At 35.6% G+C, this 24,512-nt stretch overlaps 1 protein-coding gene across 2 annotated transcripts in view; it reads right to left on the bottom strand.

Moving 5' to 3' along the window:
- Positions 1–24,512, bottom strand: part of LOC114356418 (putative fatty acyl-CoA reductase CG5065) — a 58,543-nt gene that overhangs the window by 29,085 nt on the left and 4,946 nt on the right. Inside the window, exon 1 of one of the 2 annotated variants that reach the window (XM_028309581.1) lies at positions 18,046–18,261. The exons of the other annotated variant lie outside the window; for it this stretch is intronic. The gene's annotated coding sequence lies outside the window, so the exon portion shown is untranslated. Of the gene's footprint in view, positions 1–18,045; positions 18,262–24,512 lie in introns of those variants that run through there. 2 annotated transcript variants of the gene reach the window in all.

The raw sequence follows: 24,512 nt of genomic DNA, 5'->3' as shown, positions 1-24,512 counted from the left end.
AGCCAATAGGAGCGAAGCAGTAAGCTATTTTCACGCAATTTGCTATTGGGGGTCATCCATAAAGTACGTCACACATAAAGTGGGGGGGAGGGGGTCGACAAAGTGTGACATGGTATGACAAGGGGTGGGAGGGATCTTAAGTTTCGTGACATCACATTTCAATTGTTTCAAATATTTGATATAATGTTGATTTCATAAAAAAATACTTAATTTAAATGGAAATAAAACTAATTTCAGAACTGCTGTTTTAATTTAATAATTTTTCGATGTAAAATTGCAAAACATGTGACGTCACACTANAATACTTAATTTAAATGGAAATAAAACTAATTTCAGAACTGCTGTTTTAATTTAATAATTTTTCGATGTAAAATTGCAAAACATGTGACGTCACACTAGGGAGGGGGGGGGTCTCAGAAATGTGACCACCTGTGACAAGGACGGGGGGGGGGGCTCAAAAAATCATGAAATTTGTGTGACGTAGGGTAATTGCGCCGGTTTTCCGTCCAGCTCCTGTTTTCGTCCATTTGACCGACTTGCCACAAACAAATACGGAAAATTAGAATACAAACCTAACTTTCCGTGCAAGTTTGGACTTGTTACAATCTATAATATCTAAGTAACAGTTTTGCCTGCATGAAAATGTAATTTGACAAGTAATAACTCCAAAAAAATCTACGGAAGTTGCTGCTGCACACAGGGGAATGGAAAACGTCGTCAAGTTAGAAAAAAAACGTGCCGGTAGGGAACTTTCATGGTATGTTTAATTACTGTTTTAGCTACTTTACGTAATGTTTTTGGCACGTATGTCTAATTATTAGCATAATAAACACTGTTTTAAGGGTTTATTAAAGTTTTTGTATAGAAATCTTAGATAATTAAGTGGACTAATACTAGCATAACAATTTTGTAAGATTTTGGTTTTCGTCCACGTGGACGGAAACCTTGACACCTAGTTAATATTTTTAATAATCATTTTATTTCAATGGACCTACAAAATACAATGTTTTTTCTTCCAATATGATCTTTATTGCTATTACATTAAACATTTTAGTTTACGTCCACTTTTTAACAGTGATAAACCCATAAAAACCGTTAAAAAGATGTGGACGAAAACACAAAACAGCTTTAAACGTTGTTGTGTTTTCGTCCATGACGTCATGAGCAAGCACTAGGGTGGACGAAAACCAAAATTAGCTATTCATGTAGATTAGTTTTCGTCCATTTGTCCTTCGACCTATTGAAACATTTTCCTAAATTTAGGTAAGAAACTTATTTAAATCTTTTTGATATCATTTGAAAGCTAACAAAATTACCTTTCAAATGATATACCACAATTTATAGTTACTGTATTGTAGACTTGGTTTTAAGTTCATAATTCAACTGCACCCTTTTTTCTACACAGTGGTCGAAAACTAGCGTACACTAGGACGAAAACTGATTTTTTTGGACGAAAACTAGTGAAATCGCCTCTTTTGCATAAAATATTTTTTATAAAAATACCCGTGGTATTTACTTATTGTCATATAATATTATCGTAAAGTAGACTATATAAGGACTAAAATGACGTATGATACATATGAGTAAGGGTATTTTAAGATATTCATTTCGCATCACAAAGTTGGCAACTCCGATAATTGGACGAAAACTAGCGCACTTACCCTACTTTATGGATGGCCCCTTGGCTGACAATAGTGAATGAGTTTCTTGCGCTGCTTCTTCTCAGCACTGGCCCATTTATTGTCCCGAAGCAGTGGTAGGGTTAATACTGGGACGTGTGAAAGTGCTTTTTAAAAGCCTACTTGCAAAAATAAAATGAGTTTTTTGAGTTTTTTTTTTCAAGCGTACAAAGTTACGGGCACAGCTAGTTAAGGATAAATTGACAAAAAATACTTATTTCAAAGACATTTCGTTCTAAAATCACTGGCGCTTAGTAATATTTCCAACTAAAGATAAAGTTTAAAGATAAGCAGGCTTATCCATAACGTCCAGACAATTTGATTGATAATATAAGATAGAGAATTCGGTCATAGGATATAACTTAATCGTGCTATAGATTCTTACATAACATCCGCTTATTTTAAACCAGACACGCTATTTTTTACGTTTGTAGGACGTCCACCCTCAAGGTGGACCGACGACCTCTTAAAGGTAGCAGGAAGCCGCTGGATGCAGGCCGCCACCAACCAGGCGATGTGGAAGTCAATGCGAGAGGCCTATAATCAGCAGTGGACGTCCTATGGCTGAAATGATGATGATGACGCTATTTTTATTAATTCTAACAACTTTTTCTAACGAGTGGGTTGTTACCACTAAAGTTACAATGTTTCACAGTTTGATCTCTATAATTATGTTATTTGGTTGCTAGTTATGTTCCTCAAGCAATATACAATTTAAGAAAGAATCGCATTTTATGCGTTGTTCTCCTTGACAAAAGTTGACTGGGAGAGAATGCCTTACTGCAATAAGTCTGCATTGTGTTCTGTTCTAACTTCTATGTTGCATTAAAAATTAAATAAATACAGAATAAAATTGATTTCTATCTCACAATATTTATCTTAAGAAAAAATCTAACCGAATCAAAAACCTCCTTTTTGAAGTCCGTAAAAACAAAAAAAAACTATAAATGAAAATAATATTCATTAGGTATCCCGTATGACCTTCCATACCCTCTCATTTTAACATTATTTATGGGACCCTAATCTGGGATGGCACAGGTTTAAGGGACCGGGGTCAACGGCCGAACTTGACCCCTATTGATTTGACAGCAGTGCCACAGAATAAGGGAAAGCAGATGTACCACTCCGAACGGAAATGATATGTGAACTATGCTTAATTGCTTAATTTTTTATACCTAAAAATTGTTATTCTCGCGCTATTATAATTTTGTTTTGTTTTACTTTTTAAAATAAATATTTTTGTTAACCTTTGAAAAAAGGGTTGACAATAAAATTGTGACCGAATTTTTTGCGCTGCGTCCTTTTAGAACTGGCTCACATATTGTCCTGATGCAATCGTAGTGTTAATGCCAAAATTATAAGTTTATAGTTATAAATAAAAAGGAAATTTGAAAATGGTGGTGGTGGAATCTGGAAAAGTTCTTTTAAAAATCCAAATTACTGAAAACAACTGAACTTGTATGATATAGCCTCTTACCTGTGCTGTGACCTAAGATTTTTTTTGTTGTTGTTAATTAGTAGGTATGAACACCACTTCTTTGGTGACGTTTGTAGTTGACAAATTAATACTCGTATTGTTTGATGTTGACATGTTGTCATTACTCGTATTTATGTGCGTATTTAAAGTGATTTGAAGTTTCTAGTAATGTCCGCTCGTGCTGTAACAACTTAACCAACGTAGGTAGATACTTATAACTACTTTTTTGGAAGTTATTAATTGTTTACAAACTTATACAGGATGTAACACTTGTTTTCATGTTCAAATTTCAATATTGCGGACTTTTGGGCATAGCAAAAACAAAGTGACATTGAAAAACACATTGCTTATCTAAAAGACAAATAGTAACATGTCATGACTTCCTTTTAATGTTAACAACAAGTCACGTGAAAGGACATTGTGCAAAAGGACATGAAATTAATATTCCAAAAAAACTGTTTCACCTTTAATTATTGACATGATGGCGTCACTATTGACGCTCTTTCGATCGTATGTCCTGGGTCCTAGAACATGACATGTGCATCTTGGTTGTAATTTTGTCAACAATCAATATACTTAATTATTTGACTGAACTACACACAATAATCATAATCAATAGAAAATTATTTTTTTTCTTTCTTGAATTGAGAAAGACAAAACAAAAACTGTATAAAAAACACTTAATGGACAGAAATGCATTAGAGCTACAACAACGAACTTACCACAAAATTCAGAGTTTCCTCCGTGGATTTTTATCTTTATTCGTGGTTCACGCATGACTAGGTAATATTATTATCATGATTGCTTTTTCATTGTTATACTTATAACTAAAATAATCGTTCGTTCGTTTTAGCCAATTGACGTCCACTGACGTCCACGAATTTTGTAAATAGCAACTAATATCCTCATTTTCTATCATTTAGTTATTCATAATACATTTTCCTTTCTTGATAATATTCATTTATTGATTCATTGCATATCACCTGCTAAAACTACGTGAGATACTTAGGCCCTTTTCAGGGCGCTTATCTACATCCCAAATGTAGTTTACCTATACAACGTGTCCCAAAATTCAAGGATAAGCCGACGCCACAGGATGGACATAGTCATGACTACTTTAGGAAAAATAAGGAAAAAAATCTATCTCAATTATTTTTTAACTTACACAATAAATTATGAAATTCGACGAAAATTGACACCCCTTATGATATTTTACATTACCACGACCGCCATTTTTCAAATATTTCTGTTTTTTTGTTTGTATCGGCAACTTAAGTAGTGCTGCTGTCCACCCCAACTCTTAAAACCCCCAGAATCCTTGCAGTTTTTACACAAAACTTAATCAAAATATGTTATTACCTTACAATTTTCAACGATTTTTACTTTCACTCCACTTTGACTCATCGTTTTGTAAAAAAAAAGTATGAACACTACTGCGGCAAGTTATTTATAAAGTTGACGCAACTATCCAAGATTCCAAAATGGTATAATACTCTAAGAAACCTAGTCGCAAAAAAGATATGCGTACCATTTTTACAAGCACTTCGCTTGTTAGTTAGTATGGGATAAATCTTGCAACTGAATTTAAAACCAGTTCTCCATAACCAATTGAGCTGAAATTTGGTATACTTATGTAAGTACGATGACAATGCAATATTATGGTACCATTGAGCTGGATGGAGTCTGGAAGTGGCCATAGGAACTCTTAACGAAACGGCGGAATTGCATCTAGTTTGGGTTCGTTGGACTTGTCTTTTCGAGCACTTTAGTGCTAGGTGATGTCCAGGGTCCTGATGATGAAGCCAAGAGGTGGCAGGAGCTGGCCATAGGAACTCCTAAACGAAACGGCGGAAGCTTATCGAGTTTGGGTTCGTTGGATTTGCCTTCCCGAGCACTTGGGCCATGAGATTGAGAAACAACTAAAAATTTTAAAATAAAGTTGTAATAAAAAAAAATTTTTTTAAAAACAAGCTTGACTTCGTTTGAAAATTATAATTGACTTCATCATCAGGACCCTGGACAAGGACATCATCTAGCACTAAAGTGCTCGAAAAGACAAATCCAACGAACCCAAACTAGATGCAATTCCGCCGTTTCGTTTAGAAGTTCCTATGGCCACCTCCAGTCTCCATTCAGCTCAATGGTACCATAATATTGCATTTTCATCGTACTTACATAAGTATACCAAATTTCAGCCCAATCGGTTGAGGAGAACTGGTTTTAAATTCAGTTGCAAGATTTATCCCATACTAACTAACAAGCGAAGTGCTTGTAAAAATGGTACGCATATCTTTTTTGCGACTAGGTTTCTTAGAGTATTATACCATTTTGGAATCTTGGATAGTTGTGTCAACTTTATAAAAAACTTGCCGCAGTAGTGTTCATACTTTTTTTTTACAAAACGATGAGTCAAAGTGGAGTGAAAGTAAAAATCGTTCAAAATTTTAAGGAAATAACATATTTTGATTAATTTTTGTGTAAAAACTGCAAGGATTCTGGGGGTTTCAAGAGTTAGGGTGGACAGCAACACTACTTAAGTTGCCGATACAAACAAAAAAACAGAAATATTTGAAAAATGGCGGTCGTGGTAATGTAAAATATCATAAGGGGTGTCAATTTTCGAAGAATTTAGTAATTTATTGTGTAACTTAAAAAATAATTGAGATAGATTTTTTTCCTTATTTTTCCTAAAGTAGTCGTGACTATGTCCATCCTGCGGCGCCGGCTTATCCTTGAATTTTGGGACACGTTGTATATGTTACGGCTAAAGATAGGTGCGAACATAAACTTAAGATTAGCCGGCTAAACTTAAGTTTATCTTCGAGAAGCAGCCAAAGTTCGATAACATGTTAGTTTGCGTCGTGATATTCCATCTTTAGCCGGCTAATGTGCACATTAGCCAAAACGAAACGGCTAAAAATGTATTCGAATTAATGCTAATGAAAAGTCAACATCAGGTGGACAAGATTTTCAAAGACGTCATTGCAAGACAAAATGTGGTACACGCAAATGCCGCTGCCGAATAAATAATGTTCTTTGTAATTCGAAATACCATTATAGTTCATCATGTTCCAACAAATAGCTCCATATTATTTAACAATTTTGTGACTAGATATTGTTTTAAGTAATTAACACTGAAGAAGTTTTATTCTGTAATTTTAAATACCTACAGAAGATTCTGTAATGACCAAATGGTTCCTTATTATATTATTTTAATGATTAGGTAGATATTGTTTTAAGTAATTAATATTTTGTTATTAATAATTGTAATTTTGAATACCTATAGGTACATAAAAGTATGTGAAATGAAAGTGATTATTTTTTAATAAAGTTTTCGTGTCAAAATAGTAAACATTATTACATTGTTTCCTTTTCCATTTCCTTCTACATTTTTAGCCAAGGGCCTGCGGTTACTCTTATGTTTAGCCGGCTAAAGATAAAAGAAACTAACATTAACACCTCGTCGAAGATAAACTTAAGTTTAGCCGGCTAATCTTAAGTTTATGTTCACACTTACCTTTAGCCGTAACATATACATCCCAAATATAGCTTGCCCTACCACCACTTCGGGACAACTCATGGGCTGGTGCTGAGAAGAAGTGGCGGAAGAAACTCAGTCACTTTTGTCAGATGAAGTTACAGACAACACATTAGACTATACATACATTGGGGGTGTTTGGCCGAAAATAAAATACAAATAGAAAAATTTTTATGGGAAAACGTCACATTTGAAGTTAACAAACGTGTCCTCTCCGAAAACATGCTAAAGTTTTGCTAGCAATTTCTAACAAGCGATATTTTTATAAATGGGGGCGCATTTTTGTTACAAAACCACCCGTGTTGCAACTACATCATCATCATCATCATCATCATCAACAGCCCTTTACAGTCCACTGCTGGACTATGAGCCTCCTCCACTATGGTGGAGGGATTTGCCATAATCTCCACGCTTGGCAGGCGGGTTGGAGATCGCAGTTTAAAAGATTGATGTTTTTCAGAGAGCGCTGCTGCCCATTCTCTGTTTGTTGTGTAGTCCCTAAGTCGCCTCTTACGACACCCGCGGGAAGAGTAGGGGTTGGTGACAAATGTATTCTACTCTGCCGTCACCACACGGCACTACACTGGCAACTACATCAAATCTTTCTATTTACCCTAATGTGCCGTTGTCTGTACAAATAAGACTACTTTCTTATCAATCGTATGTGTCACATTGGACACCGATTTTCGTAGTCTGTGGCAGAGAAAGCTTAACGCTACAGCTCGAGGATGCAAAGAAACGTGCTGACGCATTTTAGAAGTGTGCATCAGGTCATGCCATTTTGAACTTTAAATGTAATGACGTAAGATGCTTGTCGTATTTTTGATTGAAGATGAATGGGTATATTATTATGACACATTGATGTAGAAAAGTCGACGTGATGTTTATGAATTCTGCATAAGTCAAAAATAAATATTTGTCTGGTGACGTAGGATTCTTATCATATTTTTGATTGAAGTTGAATGGGTATCTGACCCATTGGGGTAGAAAAGTTCACGTGGCGTGACTTCTGCAGAACACAAAAATACATTTTTTCTCTTTCTCTTGCGTAGTCTGCGTACATCAACCGCCTCTGTGGTCTAGTAGTAAGAACACCTGCTTCAGACGCAGAGGTTCCGGGCAGTGGCGTAGCTTGGGGGCGGCAGGGGGGGCCATGGCCCCGGGCGGCATATTAAAGGGGGCGGCGGATAAGAAAAAAAACATTGCATGAACAAGAAAAAAAAAGGTCGACTATGTCTACGTTGAGACTAACAAATGTAGCTATACTGGCAATTGAAAATGAGATACAATTTGATATCGACGATTGTGTAAGAGATTTTGCTTTGAAAAAAGCAGGAAGAGTACATTTATAATCTACTAGCTGACCCGGCGAACTTTGTTCCGCCTTAATGTCAATAAATAAGCAGACTTTTTTTATTTCGAACGGGATAAAAAGTATCCTATGTCCTTCTCCTGGCTCTAAACTACCTCCCTGACAATTTTCAACTAAATCGGTTCAGCCGTTCTTGAGTTATAAGCGAAGTAACTAACACGACTTTCTTTTATATATATAGATTTTTTTAAGTAATAGTAACAAAAATATTTAAGGATCTTACTTACCCCTCTAAAACTTGCGCCACAGATAATCTTTCGTGTTTTCTCTTGTTACAAACCGAAATAAAAAAGTGGTTTGTAAATAGTTAAAGCCATATCTAAGCTACTTTTAAAACCGTGTATTTATTATATTCTGCAAGTTCGAAATTCAAAATTAGCTAAAATGTTAACTTTTAGCAGTAATTAAATCTGTAACTTGCTGCAAATATCTAATGAATTCAAACAAATTATTTTAAAAAATAGCTTTGATACATATTATACATTTTTCAAACCACTTTTTTAATTTCGGTCTATAACAAAAGTAATCAAGAGAAAATATGGTGGCGCTGGTTAGTTAGGGTACAACCCTTAATAATATTAAGCACATAATATGTATGTTAAGTATTCCTTCTAAGTTCAATGAGCACTATACAGTGTGAGTCACGTTAAAGTGTACATATGAAAATATGTGAAACTAGACCTATATTTATCGATAAAAAAGAGGTCAATTTTTTTTTATAGATTTTTTTTCTTCCAATTACTTATTGTAAAGAAAACGTAATAACTTTTAAACTAAGCGGTATATCCTGATAAAATAAAGACAGTAATAATGCCAAATAACAGGCAATACTAAAAAAATACATGAAATACCTAGAAAATGCCAACAAATAATAAAAAATGATACTTTTTGAAAAAAATCTGCTTAAAAATTTGTAATTTTTTTGGTTATTTGATAAATTTCTCCAAAAAATGCCCCTATAACAGGTAGTTTTTATTACTTTTTATTATTCTCTATCGTATTACTTTTGTAAAACCAAAAATTGCATGTCTCTATCCCTATCACAACATTTGCAATGATCGTTTGAACTAAGCCTCTCCGGGCGCGCCATTCAACGCTTCGTTAACAACGGAACTGAAAGTGACTCTAGATTTGTAATTTTGATAAAGACAAGTTAGATTTTAAATAAAAAAAAAGATTTCGAAGTAAAATAAGCATTTGAGTTAAAATTAAAATTGTCTCTACCTGTAGCGGAGAAAAATGTGGTGGCAGGCCTTTGTTCAAACGATCATAGCAAATGTTGTGATAGGGATAGAGACATGTGATTTTTTAGTTTTACAAAAGTAATACGATAGAGAATAATAAAAAGTAATAAAAACCATCTGTTATAGGGGCATTTTTTGGAGAAATTTATCAAATAACCAAAAAAATACGAATTTTTAAGCAGATTTTTTTCAAAAAGCATAATTTTTTATTATTTGTTGGCATTTTTGTGTATTTTTTGTATTGTTTTAGTATTGCCTGTTATTTAGTATTATTACTGTTTTTATTTTATCAGGATATACCGCTTAGTTTAAAAGTTATTACGTTTTCTTTACAATAAGTAATTGGAAGAAAAAAAATTCTATAAAAATTTAAAAAAAAATCTCAAAAATTTTTTGACCTCTTTTTGTCGATAAAAATAGGTCTAGTTTCATCTATTTTCATATGTACACTTTAACGTGACTCACACTGTATAATTTAAGATAATATTTACTCTCAATTGACAAATAAATACTTTAATAGGTAGGTACTTGTTAATATTGTTATACAACTAATGTTACATAATCAAGCTGAGCTATTTAAGAAAATCAAACTTCCTGTGGGTTTCAAGCAATTGCTTCTCTTTAATGTATTTTCCTTCTGAAGCAGTGCGTGGTAGTTTATTTTGACTTTCAACAAATAAGGTGAATATAGTGTACCTGAAGTCCATTTAATATAATATTTAAACTTTAAAATATTTACAATTAAAATAAAGGGCGGCGGATTTCCGGACGGCCCCGGGCGGCGAAAAGCCACGCTACGCCACTGGTTCCGGGTTCGATTCCCAGTGGGGGCAGATTTTTCCGTTCGGTTTGGTTGGTGGTAGGGCTTGTTCTAAGTCCGCCTGGCTAGCTAACAATGTTAACAGCATTGTTGTGTTCCGGCAGTTAGAGGTAAGATAGCCAGTTCCTCCGTGGTTGAGGATTCCAGGTGAAGCTCGCTTCCACCTTCGGCCTGATCGTCACTTACCATCAAGTGAGTACAGGCCAAGAGCTTCCTCGTTGTGGATATAAAAAAAAAAGTAATGATGCGCAAGGAAGGGTTAATAGGACTATATTCGTTGCATAGTTCAATGCAATTCTGGTATGACGGTGGCGCCCCACTGTCCATGTCATGGATAGGACAGTTAAGTATTTTGGAACTATATATTGATAAGCCGTCACTGTCAAAAGGGCTCTTAATTGGCGTAATAACCCCCATGTTGGTACCCGCTGAAAACCAGCTTCGTGACTTGACGACTTGTGTGTGTCATGTCACGATTTTCGCTGAGCGGGCGCCTTTTCAGCATGGCTCAGTAATATTTAACCTCTGTACATGTATGCACATAAATGTTAATGCTGAATAAAGGTATTCTATTCTATTCTATAGTTTATCTGAGGGCTGAGTGTGAGTATACATCAAACGCCCTCACTAGTGAGCGCGTAAAAAATACATTAAGAATGACGGATTGTACAGTGCCCCTAGCGGAAACTTTCAAGGACTAAAATTTTCATATATTTTTCTAACGCGCTCACTAGTGGACGTTTGATATAAACTCACACTCAGCCCACTGGCCGAATTACCAAAAAATTACGTCAAAAAGTCTATTCGAATGGTTGCAAAGATAAACATATCAACTTTACAAACAAAACGCTGTCCTGAGGCTACATTTTGGCGACCTGCCAGGCTGCCCTATAAAACTAAATAGGTATTATGACACTGTTGCTAGTCTAGGGAAACTAGACCACAAGCTAGGTACTTCGTTTCAGCCAAATGACGTCCACTGCTGGACAAAGGCCTGCAACGACTGGTCCTGCGCTGCCCGCATCCAGGTATAGGTCGTTTCATCCACCAAAACGCGCTCCACCACACTTCCGCTAATGTTAATATGCTAAATTATCCATGAGTGCACACGCACACTACAATAGGCTAGTTTCCTAAAAACATTTTTTAGGCCGTCAATTTTAATATAAAAAAGTATTGGACACATATTTTTAATTGTCAATCAAACAAATAATTACAAAGTTATAGTGCGTTGAAGTTCCGCGCGACGTCACAAAGTGCAGCACTTTTACGCACTCACTGACGTCACGAGCCTTTTCTTTAGAACTTTGGCACGCCTTATCTCTTTACATTTTCATTAGTTTCAAAAAGTGAAAAATACGTAGCGAGTAGTTTTTGATAAGCTAACTGACGGACTAATTAAAACTCTTGCTTTTTTACCCAGGAAACATCGCTAATAATGACGCTCGGATTGCTCGGATCAAACTCCCCGCACACCGCGCTTCCCTCGACCAAAAATTTGTGGGGCGCGTCTTCGTGGATGAAACGATTCTTCCTGCGACCTTCACCAGATCTTCGGTCTACCTAGTGACTTTCCCATACTACTTCTTCTAAGCTAGGTACAGTAAGTTTTCTTAATCGCTTCACGAAGTGAAATAGTTCAAAAAGCGACAATACAATGATGTCGGTGTCGGACTGGCCGACTCGAGATCCGAGGAACGCTAGTTCGAACCCCGCCGCTGGACTATACAGGGTGTTAGGTAAATGGGTATATGAGCCGACACTAGCCCATGTTATGATGGGCATATAAATGGTATGGTGAAGTCAGAAAATTGATATCTTCACTTTAATTAGTATTTAAATTTTCATAAAATCGGATTTTATAAAATTTATTTTGTATGAAAATTTAAAAAATTAAAATGATTATATCAAATTTCTGACTTCACCATACCATTTATATGCCCATGTTAACATGGGCTAGTGTCGGCTCATATACCGATTTACCTAACACCCTGTATAAATAATTGTGGTGAACCCAATCGTAACACAAGCATGTTTAGCTTACTACGAGGGGTTTACGGGACTTGATACAAATTACAGAATACTCTTACACCCGGAATATTCAACCACAGAGGAACTGGCTATCTTACCTGATACCTCTAACTACCGGAACACAACAATGCTGTTAACATTGTTGTTATGGCAATTGGGGACACACTTATCCACCAACCTGCACAAAAAAGCCCCTGCTGGGATTCGAGTTGTTAAGTTTAGACTTTCGTTATGCTAGATACACATACGGGACTATTCCCACCTCTCGTTCCCACCGCTGCAACTCCTGTGTAGCCAGGATCTACAGCTTGACCGCCAATAAAAACCCAATCAGTGAGGGTCAAGTTTGTCCCGGGGGAAAGTTAATCTGTCATTGGACCCGCAACAAAATTAATCAAAAGAACATATTGGAGTTCGAAGTTACAATTCGAAGTTAATGATCGTAGCTAGTCAAACAGAATTAGAACAAGCTCTACCACCAACCAAACCGAGCGGAAAATGCCCCCGCTGGGAATCAAACCCGAGCTCTGAGACAGGTGGTATTTCAGGAATGCACGATCCTAATCACTGATGCTTAACACCAAAGACATTGAAAGTACTACTACTGACTCACACACACTGAGTCACGTGTTTAACACTCGCGTGACACTTTCTCTGCGTGAATTGATGTCAGATATACCGACGCATGCGTAATCATTGGTGTACTGTTATTTTTTGTTGATGCATTAAAGAGTGCGTAAGGTGGACCGACGACATAGAGGTAGCAGGAAGGCGCTGGATGCACGCTACCGGGTGTGAAATAATGATTTGATTTGATTTGATTTTAAAATATTGGGGGAGGCCTGTGTTCAGCAGTGGACGTCCTTTGGCTGAAATCATGATGATGACAATGATAGGATGATCAAATGGAACAACTTTCCTACAGGAACAATATCTGAATTCCCAAAAAAAAGCTGAAGTTTTTTGTTCGTTTGATTTTATATCGCTAATTTCAGGAACTATTGGTCCGATTTGAAAAAATATTGTTGTATTGGATAGCCCATTTATCGAAGAAGGCTTTGCTAAAAACATCACCCTACAGCCAATAGGGGCGGAGCAGTAAAGAAAAATGTTTCAAAAATGGGAAATATTCAAGTCTTTTTCAAGTCACAGTATGCAAAAGTCATTTTAAACCAATGTTCAACGTGTGTTTAACTTTTTGTAATAAGGCCCGTTAGTTTGATTTGCTATTTCCTGTCCTGTGACACATTTAAATCGACATTGAACTGATTCAAGGTCACTATTCAACAACAGAATCGTCGCCTTATTGAAAAAAGGCACAACTAGATTTTTTCAAAAATCTAATTTCATCATTTTTGAGATCAGTAAAAGGCGTAGTTGGCCACTTTTGCGTAAATTTTACATCATCAGTCATTAATCGTAAAGATCATTGATTATGTTGTCAATCAAAAAAGACAATATCATAAATTATGTAAGCGCAATGGTATTGTGTAATGGTATAAATTATTTAAAAATGAAAAAATGGTTTTGAATATTGTTATTTTCAAATTTTAAGAACATTCTGGAATTAGTTAAATGAAAATACAACTTTAAGGCCAATGTAAATACAACTTTTAATATATTAAAATAACCCTCGTTCTGGTCCAGTCGGGTAAAAAAATTAAAAAGCTGTTTGTTTTCCAAGTAAAGAAAATAAAAATACCTATAATAACTTTTAGTAATTGTTGGAAAATATTGTTGTCAATATAGTTTAAACTTAATTGTGCTCAACTAAAATACATCAGACAAAAATTAAATAAATAAAAATAATAATTAAATCAATTAAGTCGTTTTTAATTTTTTGTTATCAAATTATTATTTTGAAATATTATGTTTTTGTAAAATTGAAGATGTGCCTGTACGCTTTATGGCGGCGGAATACCGCAGCTCTCTCCACAAATAAGGCAGAAGTAGTCCGACTTTCACTAGTTGGTTCAATGGCAGACGCTGTATTCTCTTGAACTTACTGACGTAGGGTTGCCACAAAAATACTGATATTTGTATAATGCAGGCCCCTCACTAGGTGGACCGACGATGCAGGCGATGCAGGACCGGTCGTTGTGGAAATCCTTGGGGGAGGCCTTTGTCCAGCAGTGGACGTCATTCGGCTGAAACGAACGAACTATGCCTAATGCATTCGAACACTCGATCTATTGAACTGTACTGCCATCCGTACACCTTAATTTTGTGCAATTTTGACATAGAAACTATACTGTGTAAGCGATCTAGCGCTGCATGTTTAATAGTTTGGTTAGACGACGGAAATGTTTTACGCTGCAGTGAACTTTAGTTTTATTTTTCGGCCGTTTGGTGTAGCGGTTCAGAACGGACTACTATGCCGAGAGGTCCCGGGTTCGATTCCCGGCCGGGCAGAAATTGAAATGATGAATTTTAATTTCTGTGACGGGTCTGGGTGTTACTATGCATAATATGTATGTATTTAAAAAAAAAAAGTATATAAGTAGTATATCCGTTAAGCTAGCACCCATAACACAAGCATTAAGTTGCTTACTTTGGGGCTAGCTGGCGTTGTGTGAAAAGTGTCCAAAGATTTATTTATTATTATTTATTTCTTTCCAAAATTGAGCCAGAATTTTGCTTACGATAGCTTCTTTAACATTATTTAACTCTATGCAAATACATCGATTTTAGACTTGCTAGTCTTGCTACACTGTTGAACATGTCGTGCGATTTCGGCAGAGTAGAAAATTAAGGCACTCTTTCTCTCTTTCTTTCTTTCTTCTTTATTACGCTAAGGGTGGATACGACCAAACAAGAGTAAATATTAATCTCAGAATAAATCGTCAGTTTTGACTCTTTTGACACATTTCCATTTCATACTGAAACTGTCAATGGGCCAGTTATACCCGGAGTTATTCTCGGATAATAGTTTGGTCGAAAAGAGGTGACTAAGGGACAAATATGCGGATATCAGGGCTCCCCAACCCGTCTGGCCAGCGTGGGGAGTTTAGACCAAATCCTCCATTTGCCTCTGGTAAGTTATAGGGTCATGCTCATGCAGTGGAGACTAAATGACCTGATGACAACTGGTAGGGCCTATGAAAGGTAAAGTAACTTGTAAGTAACATTTTTTTTTATGCTAGACAAGGCAGGTATTTGACCGCAATCGCAGCTGGTGTTAAGTGAGATGCAGTCTAGGATGGTACATATCTGCCCTGTAAGTGCCTATTCACTCTCGCCTTGAAAACGCCCGGAATATAGTGTTCAGGAAATACAGCAGCAATCAGCGAATTCCAGTCCCTAGCTGTTCGCATTATAAACGAGTCGTCGAAACGCTTAGTGCGAGCTGGTGGTATTGTTTATCGTCTAATACCGATAAAATGCCTCGATAAGATAAAAAATAAATTTCTTAGTATACATATAGGCACTTTCCGGGGCATTTATACACGTCCCAATATAGCTTGCCCTACCACCACTTCGAGACAACATATGGGCTGGTGCTGAGAAGAAACGAAAGTAAAATCTTAACTGAAACTTTAAATTGTTAATTTGTCTTCAATATTAATAAGTTTCTAAATTGTAATTCCAGTATCAATATTCCCACCTCTCGTTCCCACCGCTGCAACTCCTGTGTAGCCAGGATCTACAGCTTGACCGCCAATACAACCAGTGAAGGTCAAGTTTGACCCGGGGGAAAGTTAAACTTTCATTGGACCCGCAACGAAATTAATCAGAACATAGGAGGAGTTCCTTCAAGTAGAAGTAGTTCAATAGCTGTCACTATTTATTTTAAAAATTGGTTTTAAATATTTTATATCTACGAACTAAAATAATAATAAAAGAAGCTCGTCTTAAACGGAGTTTCCAATAATATTTAATTAAATTTTTAAAATTATGGTGTTTTGGGAAATTGTATTAAGTACCTTCCTTTTATCATAAAATAAATCATCCGTCTTACTAATATTATAAATGCGAAAATTTGGATGTCTGGATGTTTGTGACTCTTTCACGCAAAACCTACTTAACGGATTTTGATGAAACTTTATAGTATTATTATTTATGACCCAGAATAACATATAGGCTGTAACATTAGGCTGACCATCTGTGACAAATTAATTTCAGTAATGTAATCAGTCTGAAAGTGTTACATAATATTTACTCGAAAACCACGAAGCGAATTTTTCTTCCCTAGATGTTATTTGATAGCATATTACTTAAAATAAAATCTAACGAAAATGTTATTTAAAATAGTATTAAAGATCCTGAAATATAACTTGACCTCTCTACCAATAGCAGAGGGTCTTAAACTAGAGGTCTTGTTGACTGGACAATTATTTCGAAACGAATTATTACATTACATACCAATTATAAATAAAAATGATTTTATAAATAAATAACTTAACGAGGAAATGTATTTTAAAAATGTAGTATAATAAAAATAACTTTATAACATAAGTTTTTATACTTTCCATCCTGGCTAATGTAACTTTTATGTTATCTACACAAATATTATCTACACTAATATTATAAAGAGGAAAACTTTGTTTGTTTGGTTGTAATGAATAGGCTCAAAAACTACTGGACCGTTTTTAAAAATTCTTTCACCATTCGAAAGCTACATTATCCACGAGTAACATAGGCTAAATTTTATTTTGGAAAAAATAGCGTTCTGTGAAATATGTAGATAATGTAGTCCACGCGCACGAAGCCGCGGGCGGAAAGCTAGTATTAATATAATTGGCTATATTTGAAAACACAGACTTTGTAAACAATTAAAAAATGTATTTGTTAATTTGTTTAATTAAAACTAATTTAAAGTTCAAAATTTTTTAACATCCTCAGATGAGATTTCAAATGATTTTGGAATGATTGAATGTTTGGATTTCTCGAAGCAATTCAGGCCATTTTCGACCGCCTGTAACTTCGTTGTGGATAAAACTAGAAGGCTGAATTTTCATTAGCTATGCAGGCATTGTAAAGACACGGTATATTTAAAATTTCATTCAATTTGAACCAGTAGTTTAAGAATTATAACGGGTCAAAGTTACTTAATTTTGTCACTCACTGACTGACTCACTCACTCACTGACTCACTCACTGACTCACCGATCATCAAAACTCTAAGGCACTTCTAGCAGACCTAGAAGCTTCAAATTTGGAATATAAGTAGTGTTTGGTGTATGAATCAAGGAAAAACTAAAATATTTGGGGGCACGGTAGTGCAACCGCCAAGTCGAGTAAAATTTTTCAATTTCGGTCCAGTTTTCTAGATACATAACTGCTGTCTACAAAATACAAAAAGAAATGAAATCCCATCAAAAACAATACTTGTCAAAAAAACCAAGTCTCGCAACTCAGTTGTTCTACGGTAAAAAGTTGTGAGATCCATGTAATACCAAGTCCAGGCCAGGAAATCTTTAACGTTTTACATAAATATATTGACTTGGCCATCGCATGAAAACACGTGTAAATTAAATTATTTAGTGCGATGGCCAAGTCAATAATTTATGTAAAACGTTAAAGATTTCCTGGCCTGGACTTGGTATTACATGGATCTCACAACTTTTTACCGTAGAACAACTGAGTTGCGAGACTTGGTTTTTTTGACAAGTATTGTTTTTGATGGGATTATTTTTACGAAGAGACAATTGGAGCTTCACCTCAAATTATTAATTGATATAAAATATAAAACTTTATAACAAAATATCTATTGTATTAATATTCTTAAGTGAGACTCTACCAAGACTCTCTCAAGGATACCTAACAGGATAATTTTTATCCTGGGATAAACAGAAAAAAAACTTTTTAAGTTAATAAACCAAACTCTACCCTTACAGGTATAGATAAATAAATAAATAATACAATAAATATGTAAATAAAATTACCTTTTGATCAATAATCAGCAGTTTTAAACACAACACCACAATTTTCACTTTTATATCGTCACAAATATAAAATAAATTAAATCCGGACACGTTACTACAAAATTTGGATTTTTTAATTTAGATAAAAACAAATTTTTGAAACTTTTTCTTATCGCGATCTGGTACCGAGTCGTAGCAACGTGAGTACTGCTATGGAGACACGCACCTACTGGCCGCAGTAAGAAATGTGTGGTACAACTCACAAGACAAGGGATCTTATATAAATATTATGATTGACACATTTCTAGAATATTGTTAATTAATGTTTGCTATCAATTAATAGCGGAAGCAATTAATAAAGGTAATATTATGTCATTGTTAAACTACTTGATAAAAATAAATATTTAGGTTCAATACATTTAAATTACTAAGATGAAATATCTTGGGACGTCCACATTGCATAAGGTGGACTAACAACCTCATAAAGGTAGCAGGAAGGCGCTGGATGCAGGCCGCTACCAACCGGTCATTATGGAAATCGTTGGGGGAGGCCTATGTTCAGCAGTGGACGTCCTGTGGCTGAAATGATGATGATGATGAAAATATCTTAAGGAAAAAGATTACATACATTGTAAAGGGGAAAATAATTTCTGGTCATAACCAAAAATCTTTGGTGACTTTTTTTTGTAACTTCAAAAATATGATAATAAAAACTCAAATTATTTATAACCATTTAGAAATGATCAGTTCATTTTTAAGTCTTAGTTTTTCAATTAAAATCTTAAATTCAAGAAAGGATTATTTTTTAATTTGTGAAAATGCTCTCCATTCTTATTGGGAATGTTTCAATGTTGGCAACACTTCTGAAATGTCAAAATTCCGTCGAATTAAAAATCAGACTATAGTTTCTTGCGCCACTTAAAATTCCAACTGATATGTTGTTAAAAACATAACCCTCCTTCTGGCGCAGTCGGGTAAAAGTGTGGTAAAGAAAGCAATTTGAACAAGCCTACATTTTGGTATACGAGTACAAACCAATAGAATAGAATAGAAAATTAGATCTTCACTTATTTTAGTGGTTAAATATTTCCAATTAAAACGAATGGATATTTATGTATGAAGATTATCATCGGGTAAAGATAATTACTGTCTTTGTGACAATACATTATGAAAATGACATTGTAATTTCATTAAAACACAAAACAATAGGGAAATGGATTCTTTGTCGTCGATAAAATGAATGAAAAATAAAATAATTCAGTACATATACAGGGTGTTCGTTCGTTTCAGCCAAATGGACGTCCACTGCTGGACAAGGATTTCCACAGCAAAATGAGTACAATGTAGAGTCAGTTTCTTCGGGATAAAGTTACTAGAAAACTATTGAATTTCGTGTGGTTTTCACCAATAACCAAATAATTCATGACTTGGTAGGTTTTGGTAGGTAATTATACAGGGCTACTGGCAACTCTGGATACTGAATAATTTTAATTTGTTTGTTCCTTTATTTCTTTTTTTATTATCCTTCATTAGTTGGGTGTTATTGGCGGTCAAGCTGGAGATCCTGGTTACACAGGAGTTGCAGCGGTGGGAACGAGAGGTGAGAATAGTCCCGTTTACTTTCTTTAAAATTATCATTTATTAATAAGAGCAGAAAACGCTCTGCGCTTATTAATTACACACATATTACGGATTCTCACTTTTTTGTGTTTCTAAGAATGCTTTCTGCTCGACTGGTAACGGCATTAACTGTAGATTATATCGTTTAATCGAGTTAAATTCTATAAAAAACAATAGTTTACCGATTGAGATCGATAATAATAGAATTTACAAAAAAAAACCCAAAATTAAAAACACTAAGGTGGGACATTTTGGAACGATTTTCAAAATCATTTTTTATCTTAAACGGAGTGTTCATTAATTTTCAATTAAATATTCCGAATTAAATTGAAATGGGAAATCGGAACGATTTTTTAATTCATTTCCGCATTTAATAAATGATTGATTGGTGTCAAAAAACTTATTACGTAATTTTATCTTAACGTTGTCTCAATTGACGATCATTTTTTGTGTTGCTACCAAAAACGTACCTGACAGATTGTAGTTTCTTAAAAAAATACTTTTCGTTTATATTTTTTTACAATCTGTCAGTGGTGCGGTTTGCGTTTATTGCTCGTGCCCGCACAGTAAGATCGCATCAATACAAAATGTATGTATAAAGACCGACATACAATAATCATCAAGTGTATTGCCACCCAGGATGCGTTCTGAAGGCGCTGGATGCATGCCGCTTCCAACCGTGCGATGTGAAAGTCATTGGGGGAGGCCTATGTTCAGCAGTGGACGTCCTGTGGCTGAAATGATGGTGATGATGATGATGCGTTCTGCGGTCTGCTATCAGGTCAAAAGGAACGCAGCCCGCATCTACAGGGTGGAAACCAAACAATAAGTAATCTCATTCGATTATTTCTAAACTACACAAGATATCGAAAAACTGGTTACTGATCCTGAAAGTGGTTCATGAGCTCTATATCAAATGGTATCAATAATAGGTCACAGAATAAACTGGAACTATCCGAAAATTCAATGAACCAAAACACATTCAGGTCGTGTCGTTAAGATGAAGAATTGACTGATTCTCACGGTCCACCACTTGGAAATTCGGTCATCGTCGGCCATTGGCACATTTCGAGCCAATCTATCACCCAGTCATTCGTCATCATGATAGAGGAAATCCTGCTTAAAAGGGCTTTATTATAATAGAAGGGACAGGACTGGTGTAAAAATAAACTCGTGGTTAAGGGCTGCCACTACTGAATCTTTAACTATACTTAATTTTAAAGAGATAAATTAAGTTTCAAGTAGGTATTAGTGAGCTTTACTTATTATGTGGTGGCTCGCTACTGTTCGTTTTTTAAAAGTTTTGATAGGCATTAGGTACACTATCGTTATGTGCATGTACACGTACACACACAAGTAAAGCTCAGTCGCCTTCGTGAGTTGCAAGAATACGTCGAAATACATATATAATTAATTAAAGAAATAAATTCTTTCATCGTTAGAATGCCACACTATCCCTGAGTAAATTATGCTATAGTATACCTTTTACGCAGGATTCGAGAGAAACATCTAATATAACATTTGGACGTCAATTCAATAGTTGAAGACTACCTGGGCCCTATTTGCGCTAAAATTTTCAATTGCAATGCGTCTGGACGACGAACGAAAATTAGCTTTTTGACAAATCCGTATCGCGGTATCGTTTTGACAGCTAGTTTAAACGACGTGAAACGTAAACGGATCGCAACTGCGCCTTTACATAAAAGCTGCCAGATACTTTATCTCAAACGCTTCACGAATATTTGCTGTTTTAGGGCTGATTTTTCAATCGTCGGATAACTTTTGACTGACGAATAAGTTTGGCACATTGACAGTTATAGTATGGGAAATATGTCAAAATGACAAAGTTATTCTTTAGTTAAAAGACATGGACCTATAAAAAAAGGCGGACGGAACTCGCGCTACAACAAAACTGTGACGCAAAATTTTGGCGTTTGTCTATTGTGTGAGTGAATTTAGGGATGCCATGTTAGCCAAAACATTTTACCTATTTATTTTAAGAAAATCATAGATCGGCAGATGTTACTTGGAAATGTAGACAGAATTATTCCGTGCCATTTTAAAAGGATGAAAGGTGTATGCGTTGAGGTAGGCGCGAAATTTTCAATGTTCAAATTTTCTTACATTGTTTGCAAGTCAGTGTGTCAGGGTATGTACATAATGTTGATCAAAAATAATTCACGCAGTTACAAATTACGAATCTTGTGTACATTATAATCATAATCTTATGCATCATCAATATATTATTATTATCTCTGATAGATTTTTTTTAACATACAACCTGACACTGACTTGCAATCAATGTAAGAAAATTTGAATTTCGCAGTTCCACATTTTTGGGAAGGATCAAATTTGCCTATGAAAATATATCCCATTAAAACACAATTATTATGATAAATTATTTTATTTCCATAGTATGCGTAATACATAACTAAAAAGTCCTAAAATCATTATTAATTTCCCATATTTCGGGTAATTTTCCCACGTAAATAACTGAGAACACTGGTCTTAGACGTATTATTTTTTCGAGTGAATGACGTTTGATTTCAATTAATTTCAATATTTTAATGTCGGGAAATAAGTGATTGGATTATTATTTTGCCTGTGAAATGTGATTCCTTAATTTTTTTTTGTTCGAACAGAACGGTTTTTACACAATTTCATCACACAAGACATGTCGTATTCGTGTTGTTTTTTCGCTGCTTAAATGTGTCAACTGTGTGAAGTTTGCACTCGAAGTGGTGTAACAGGGTGTGAATGTGTGCGTGCCGGCCTGTACGTACAGGCAAGCTGGTGTATCCTAATGTCACAGTATTTTGTTGATGAGAATCCGTCCGACTTTTTTTATAGGTCCATGTTAAAAGATATCTGACTATTGAAAAATCAGCCCTAAGTAATATTATTTTAAAAAATAAGGTGCTCGGGCTTTTAATGGAAGTGCTTAAATCTGTTGTTTCGTGTTTGTTAGCGCGTGAACTTTACCGTGAAACCGAATTATACATCAGCTGGAATAATAATGAAGAGCGACTGGAGATGAAACGCCAATGAATTGGAGACGTTACAAATTAACGTAATCGTGGCCCTGTTCTGAAACCCCATCGCTGCTGGACTATTATGGTTTATTAGACTACTAGCTTTCCGCCCGCGGCTTCGCCCGCGTGGAATTTTGTCTGTCACAGAAAAACTTTATCGCGCGCGTCCCTGTTTCAAAAACCGGTATAAAAACTATCCTATGTCCTTTCCCGGGACTCAAACTCTATGCCAAATTTCATCAAAATCGGTTCAGTGGTTTAAGCGTGAAAGTGAGACAGATAGACAGACAGAGTTACTTTCGCATTTAAATATTAGTATAGATTAAGGCATATTCAGCTTATTAGTACTAATATTTATTCTAAAAATTTGACTGCTAGGTACCTTATGTTTATTCGTTCACCTACGGGACCCTAAAACGTGTCGACACCACACCTCAACTCCTGGGACTTGCGTGTATCACTATGATAATGCGATGAACGATAATAATGTGTCAAGCGTGAATCGTTGTTTATGTTTTACCCAACTGAAAAAAAGAAACTAATGGTTTTTGATATTTTCTTTTATTTTATTTTCTGTCAAGGATGTCCACCCACAAAGTGGACGGACGACCTCATAAAAGCAGCAGCGCTGGATGCAGGTCGCTACCAACCAGCCTTTGTGGAAATCATTGGGGGAGGCCTATGTTCAGCAGTGGACCTCCTATGGCTGAAATGATGATGATGATAAGATTTTTGGAAGAAACTTTTGGAAAAAAATTAATGGAAGAAACAGTTATTACCTAAATAGTTTGAAATGTACTATCGTCCGTATTCACAACCATTACTATGAGGTCTCACAGTGCGCGTGGACGCACAGGGTAACACACGAACCAATCACAGAGCTCAACCAATTCAACGCTGTGCGTTCGATTTGCTGCTTCACCTCAAGTAACGTTTGTGAATCCCAACTAATATTATAAATGCGAAAGTAACTCTGTCTGTCTGTCTGTCTGTCTGTCTGTTACGCTTTCCCGCTTAAACCTCGCAACCGATTTTGATGAAATTTGGCATAGAGATAGTTTGAGTCCCGGGAAAGAACATAGGATAGTTTTTATCCCGGTTTTTGAATCAGGGACGCGCGCGATAAAGTTTTTCTGTGACAGACAAAATTCCACGCGGGCGAAGCCGCGGGCGGAAAGCTAGTACACCCATATATCAGTAAAGTGTGACTATGGAATGTCACATGACCTCTGTGTTCAATTATAATTAATTATTGTGTAACTTTAACACTCATCACTACTTCCGCACACAAATACGCAAGGTACACACACCAGTGCAATGACGTGAGTATATTATGTTTATAAAGATATCATTTTCATCATCAGGTCATTTAATTTTAGTCTCCACTGCAGGAGCACGTCTCTAATTTGAAACCAGAGGCAAATGGAGGATTTGGCCTACACTCCCCACGCGGAGGCGAAAATCAATATAAAAATAATATAAACAACTTTCTTTTGTTCCTATTATTTTATAACGCTAGGAAATAAAAAATATTGTTTAGTATCTGTTGTACATTTTTACAAGGACATTTTTTAAAGATAAAAATAAGTGCTTCATTTTACTTTTTTCTTGCGGCTTCGTTCCACACGGGAAATTAAATGATGGGGTCACGACCCTCTAATTTACCAGAGGCAAATGGAGGATTTGTCCTACACTCCCCACGCTGACCAGACGGGTTGGGGAGGCCTGATGTCCGTATATTTATCCCTTAATCGCCTTTTACGACATCCACCAGAAAAGTGGTACTGTACTATAAAATACTCTAAACAAATAGCTTCGAACTCCTCCTATGTTCTT

The sequence above is a fragment of the Ostrinia furnacalis genome, unplaced genomic scaffold, assembly GCF_004193835.3.
Source record: "Ostrinia furnacalis isolate ACB-3 unplaced genomic scaffold, ASM419383v2 OfSCF2804, whole genome shotgun sequence".
NCBI lineage: Eukaryota > Metazoa > Arthropoda > Insecta > Lepidoptera > Crambidae > Ostrinia > Ostrinia furnacalis.
This window is presented reverse-complemented; position numbering and strand designations above follow the sequence as displayed.